The following is a 6,791-nucleotide window of genomic DNA, read 5'->3' as shown; positions in this document are numbered from 1 at the left end:
AGATTGTAGTAAGTGATCAAAATTTATAATAACTAAACTTAACACATATTTTTGCTTTGTGTAGATTGATGTATGACGTCTGTATTCGGCCAAAAGAATTTCGTGCGTTTAAGCTATATGCCTTTGATCTTCCATCCGCCACAAAACAATTTCGAGACCTCTCTAAAATGTTAAGTGTAAATGGAAAATGATTCTAGGAAGAAAAGCACAATCAGATAATGTGCTAGCTATGAATTTTATATTCTCTTTTCGTATCTTTTGAACCTATGAAATGAAACTGAAATTATGTTGCAGAAATGTTAATAATAGGGCCCGTAAGTCTCGTTTACTTTCACTTTCGATTTACCACTTCCGGGTACATCGGCAGACCTATTTACCGTTACGCATATAGGTAACCAGAAGAACTCGAGGGATATAGAAGTTAAATTTGTTTCGGTCCTCTTCAGATTTGAAGGAATGGATAGCACGGGTCAAAAAATGCAGGTAGGTCAATTATCTGACGGAAAAACGAGGGATTTATAGAGTTTAATAAAACTAGTTTATTTTCGGATAGTGACAATTGTTTCGGATGTTTTGTCAAGGTAGTGAATTCTAGTTGTTTAGCTTTTAGTATTGTTTTAAAACTACTGATGTGAGAAATTAATTCAAACCAGTTTAACTTATTAAAATAAACAATGGAGAAACACTTTAATTCTAGTGTATATTAAAGTTATACAAAATTCGGACATTGTACAATAATTCGGATATTTTTTCCCTTTCATTTTATTCTTTTTCCTTTTTCAATTATATATACATGTTAATATGGTACCTAGCAAATTATGATTGAATTAAAAAATATAATATTTGATTAAACCATTTCAGATGTATAGACAAGGAGGTATATGACAAGTATAGAATATACAGTTGTTCAATATGGACCATTAATCAACTGTTTGCACTGCCTATGATCCTGAAATATCTATACATCAAAGGTAAATACATGTAAAATAATTGAATAATTTTAAGTTGAGATCGGAAAGATAAACAAATATCAAAATATATTGATAACTTTTGGATTTCACTGCATGATAATTGATAAGTACATGTAAATAAAACATTAAAAATAGTCATGTTTCACATTCAAGAAGATCAATATTTTTGACTGTTATATATTATGTGTTGTTGTTTATCTTTAATGTTTATTTACTTCAAATATGAAATTTTTCTGTCAATCATGACCAGCTTATTAAATGTAATGTAAATATCATTTCTAGTGTCTTGCACTTGTAACAACATATTTATTGATTTTTCATTCTGCAGATAAAAAGGGAATTTTAAGATGAAGGAGGATTTGTCCATGAAGACCTTTATTGCAACTACCATCTTCCAGTTCCTTAATTTGAGAATGATATCAGAGAACACACAGTTAGAGTGAAATATTAGTTTAAATTGTTTAATATAAGCCACTGAGAATAGTCAAATGTACTTTCCTGAAGAAGATGAATGACATCCAGCACAAAAAAACTTAATGTATAAAGAGTATGATTTTATGGTGTTTGACACTATGATCTTGTTAACATGTTAATGTCACAATGATAGAAACAGAGTAAAATATCCACATTTCATTGCAGTTTTAAGTATTAAAACTAGATACTCTATATATACCAAAGCTGATAACACACCAGAGATAAGGTTTTTCATGGAATCACTGTATAGTCATATGACATTATGGACATTAAATGACTATGAATATCAAGCTGACCATTTTTCAATTAGAATATGATTTATAACTCTATGATAATTTGTTCATGTTAATTTTTAAAGTCTTTACATTTGTGAAAGGAAATATTCTTATTCTTGTATCAGTAGACATTCACAGTGTAAAGATACATTGTCCAAATAACTAATAATAATTCCAAGTGCTTTCCTGAAGTTTTTCTTCCACTGGAAAATCAGTGTGATATATATGCTAAGCAGTGCACTATAAATTGTGTAAAAATAAAAGTTTATTAAACTTATGAACTGTTTTTTGTTTCTACTATTTGGCATATATTTGTAGCAGTGCTTGATTATAAGAGTTCATCTGCAAAATAAGTGTCACTGTGTACTTTAATTCTCTAACAGCAATGGCTAGATTGCTTGAATATGCAAGCATTGACTATATTAAATACTATGCATGTCATTTGAATTTTGTGTCCTGAAATCGAAACAGACACTATATAAATAATATTGATGAAAAGTTCTTGACAGCTCTTCAATGACTACATTTACACATATGTACATGTACAGAATTTAAAAGCATTGTGTGGTGTTTTTTTGTTGTTTTTTTTTGAAACATTGACAATTTTTAAACAGTTCCAATGGGTATATTAATGTATCAGTGATGTAATTGTTTTGTATCAAGTGCAAACCCTAAGTTTTGCATGTATTGTATAGATAATTCACTTTTGGTCAAATGTCAATAGGTTCAATACATTATAAAACAGGTAATTTGAAACCCAAAGAAGTATATGGTATGTAATAACTACCCCTCTGATACTAAAATCTTCAAGGAATGCAGAATTGCAAGTCTTAATTCTCCAATTAAGAGAGAGATTTGGGCTTACAAGGGCTAGCAAGCTAGTGTTTTGCTACAGAATACTCAACACAGATGAATTGCATTAATATTGTTTACTCTGGTATTACTACCTGCCATGTACAATGCAAATCATGGCTTTTCTAAGAGCAGTGAAAGGCTATAACTGGAAGGAATTTTACACATCTTGCCTCAGAAACAAGTTTTTCTTTGAGATGATTTTTATGATATTTAAATAATGGTTAAAGATTACATTATAATAATGATTACTTTTACAATTGCAGTGATCATGGTGATAATATGAAATGAAACTCAATCAAGATAGAAACATTTTAATGCTGAACATTTATCTTTTTATATGCCCGAAAGGGCATATTATGTTATACCCCCTGGCGTCTGTCCGTCCGTCCGTCCGTCTGTTAGCAATTTGGTTTCCGGAGCATAACTTAAGTTCCATTTGACCCACAATGTTCAAACTTCATAGGATGATTGTCCATATTGGGTAGAAGATCCCTATTGATTTTGGGGTCAAAAGGTCAAAGGTCAAGGTCACTATAACCTTGATACTGAAAACAGTTTCTGTCCGTTAGCAATTTGTCCGTTAGCAATTTGGTTTCCGGAGCATAACTTAAGTTCCATTTGGCCCACAATGTTCAAACTTCATAGGATGATTGTCCATATTAGGTAGAAGATCCCTATTGATTTTGGGGTCAAAAGGTCAAAGGTCAAGGTCACTATTACCTTGATACTGAAAACAGTTTCCGTCCGTTAGCAATTTGGTTTCCGGAGCATAACTTAAGTTCCATTTGGCCCACAAAGTTCAAACTTCATAGGATGATTGTCCATGTTGGGTAGAAGACCCCTATTGATTTTGGGGTCAAAAGGTCAAAGGTCAAGGTCACTATTACCTTAAAACTGAAAACAGTTTCCGGAGCATAACTTAAGTTCCATTTGACCCACAATGTTCAAACTTCATAGGATGATTGTCCATATTGGGTAGAAGACCCCTATTGATTTTGGGGTCAAAAGGTCAAGGTCACTATTACCTTGATACTGAAAACAGTTTCCGTCCGTTAGCAATTTGTCCGTTAGCAATTTGGTTTCCAGAGCATAACTTAAGTTCCGTTTGGCCCACAATGTTCAAACTTCATAGGAGGATTGTCCATATTGGGTAGAAGACCCCTATTGATTTTGGGGTCAAAAGGTCAAAGGTCAAGGTCACTATTACCTTAAAACTAAAAACAGTTTCCGGAGCATAACTTAAGTTCCATTTGACCCACAATGTTCAAACTTCATAGGATGATTGTCCATATTGGGTACAAGACCCCTATTGATTTTGGGGTCAAAAGGTCAAAGGTCAAGGTCACTATTACCTTGATACTGAAAACAGTTTCTGTCCGTTAGCAATTTGTCCGTTAGCAATTTGGTTTCCGGAGCATAACTTAAGTTCCATTTGGCCCACAATGTTCAAACTTCATAGGATGATTGTCCATATTGGGTAGAAGACCCCTATTGATTTTGGGGTCAAAAGGGCAAAGGTCAAGGTCACTTTTACCATGATACTGAAAACAGTTTCGGAAGCATAACTTAAGTTCCATTTGACCAACAATGTTCAAACTTCATTGGATGATTGTCCATATTGGGTGGAAGACCCCTATTGATTTTGGGGTCAAAAGGTCAAAGGTCACCTTAAAATTGAAAACAGTTTCTGGAGCATAACAGAAGTTCCATTTGGCCCACAATATTCAAACTCCTTAGGATGATTGTCCATATAAGGTAGAAGACCCCTATTGATTTAAGGGTCACAAGGTCAAAGGTTAAGGTCATTAATAATAACTTAAGTATTAATCAACCTACTGTACATCTGTAAAATTTTATAGGATGAACAGCTAATTCCCATGTCTTACAAATGCTTCATCCTTACTAAAAAAAACACTTTCGGGCATATAATGCTCCGCCTAGCGGTGCTCTTGTTACCATTCCTGTTACTTTACAAGTCTATTTATAACAAATTTATCTTAACTGTTTTGAAACTACATGATGCCTGGTTGAAACTGTTTTGGGCAGCCATTTGCAGAAGATAAATTATCTTTGAATAATTAAGTTAATACAAAGTTACAAATGACAGGTTATTTATTTCTAATAAAGACAGGTTATTTATTTCTAACAAAGACAGATATTTTGTTTAACATTTTTACACTGACATATATCTTTGAAGTGTCTTCAACCTTAGTTTTTATTAGAATACAAACATTCAGTCAAACAGTTTACACAAGACATGGAGCTTTAAGAAGCTTTAATTCAGTCAAAATCTGTAATGGACTGCCATGTCTCTACCACTATGTACTCCAAGACTGTGTATGGACATTTCCTTTCAACTACATGTATGCCTGGTGGTATCACTATTTGATTTCTAATCTGATGGTGAACACTCAAAAATAAATCAAGAGCCATGACAAGTACTCAAGATCCAACCATGAAATCACATACCTGTATATAAAGAAAATTTATCATGAGTTGAAAGCAATAACAATTGGTCAGCTATAAATTTCAATCATTTTCATATTGTCATGAATAGAAAATAATGTTGAAAAGGAAGAAACACTTCTTGGTGTCCTAGTTTTTGTAGATTTGCTTTGACAACTGATCTTTAAAAAATGTGATAGTGACTAAGTTCTTTTAACCATTTACTGAACATGATTTAACAAAAAAATATGACCCACTTACTTGAGAAAACTACTTTAAACAGTATTTAACATGAATTAACTACATATGTCATACTGTTTGTTTGTTTACTTAGCTACACTGTAATTATTTACAAAAACAAGAACATTATATGTTATACAATAATATTTATTTTTCTTTAATGTAGTTTAAGTAGCTTTAAGTATATATTTCTTACCAAAACGATTTTACAGCAGAGCATGCATGTGTATTTACATCGGATACTGACGTCTTTCATCTCACCACTGTCCTCAGTCAAAATATCTACAGGAGCAAAATATTTCATTGAATTTTATGACAATTCAAATTGGTTATATACAGCTTGACTGTTTGTGCTTTATAAAGATAATAATTATAAATAAATAATATTTTCAGTTGGAAGAAAATATATTCAACTCAAACTCACTGATAATCATATTGAATAGTTTATCCGAAATATGCGCTGTCCGAAATTTCTTAACATTATATACTTCTGAGAGATAATCAGGTAGCGCTATAGAAAATTGATAAAATCAAATTCACCAGTCTGGTGTCAGATGCGAATGATGTTAAATCAAAAAACAAATTTATTAGATTTACATGGAAATAAAAATATTACAACATTTATCGGGATAAACTGAATTTGAAATGACACACCCACCTGAAGATTACGAAGTTGTCTTCCATTGATACTTGTTCACAAGATGAAACCATTTGCATTTCGTTACAAAACAAAAAACTCTGCCAATTTCCACATATCATTTGCTTTTCCATGTAAGTTTTACTTTCCCACCGGCATACAAGTATTACCCAATATAGATAAGCAATGTTGTTGATATTTGTTTGTACCCGGAAGTGCAAAATATCGTGAAATCTCGCAAGTCACATGACGAGACTTACATACCCTATTATAACACGACGTGAAGCATTTTAGATTGTTCAGATCAAGTTGAGGTCGTCATTCAAAATATCTGCATATGGGACAATTAAGGGTCACAAACTGCTCATTCGCGGCGGCTATATTGGATTATAGTGTCAAAGACATAACATTATCTGTTGTCTGTTTGTTACACTATATTAATGCAGTTAATTAATCAAGTAAGTTGAACTGCCTCATTAACTGCTATAAATGCGTTTTATAACAACAGGGATTAAAATACGCCGAAAAAGAAATACAAAGTTGAAAAATAATTTAGAAAAGGTGTATTTTAATTTAAGTCATGGATTGAAAAAATACAACCGTGTATAACCAATAACGCAGAAATGTACAAAATAACGCAAAAATAGTGCAAAAAAAATCCGTGCAACTTATAGGCAAGACGAGTAATATCGTAAGAGTAAATGGACCAAAATATCTATCCTAAATATAATTTAAAGATGACTTCTGATTTAAAAGCGAATTTTATGTTTCGTCAATGTTTATTTTTCATGATCATTCGTCAAACTGACGACTTTACTAGAGTATTGCCGGCGGCTTTAGTTTTTTTTTTATAAATAGTATTAAATACAGGATTCATTTTCATCAAGTGGCATG

General features: G+C 32.1%; 2 long non-coding RNA genes across 3 annotated transcripts; one reads left to right on the top strand and one right to left on the bottom strand.

Annotated features, from left to right (window-relative positions):
- The first annotated feature begins 325 nt into the window (after positions 1–325).
- Positions 326–2,019, top strand: LOC132720385 (uncharacterized). Its single transcript, XR_009624340.1, has 3 exons — positions 326–483; positions 862–971; positions 1,300–2,019. It is a non-coding gene; the product is annotated as an uncharacterized LOC132720385 (long non-coding RNA).
- Positions 2,020–4,669: 2,650 nt separating this feature from the next.
- On the bottom strand, positions 4,670–6,172 carry LOC132720384 (uncharacterized). 2 transcript variants are annotated; one of them, XR_009624339.1, is made up of 3 exons: positions 5,919–6,172; positions 5,457–5,542; positions 4,670–5,044 (listed from the first exon to the last, which is right to left on the bottom strand). It is a non-coding gene; the product is annotated as an uncharacterized LOC132720384 (long non-coding RNA). The 2 variants fall into 2 exon arrangements; XR_009624338.1 differs by lacking the exon at positions 5,919–6,172 and having other exon boundaries at positions 5,457–5,853.
- Positions 6,173–6,791: the final 619 nt, after the last annotated feature.

This window comes from Ruditapes philippinarum, unplaced genomic scaffold (genome assembly GCF_026571515.1).
Source record: "Ruditapes philippinarum isolate M1 unplaced genomic scaffold, ASM2657151v2 ctg18790_1_1_1_1, whole genome shotgun sequence".
Classification (NCBI taxonomy): domain Eukaryota; kingdom Metazoa; phylum Mollusca; class Bivalvia; order Venerida; family Veneridae; genus Ruditapes; species Ruditapes philippinarum.
The sequence above is the reverse complement of the archived record's forward strand: the minus strand, read 5'-3'. Positions and strand labels throughout refer to the sequence as shown.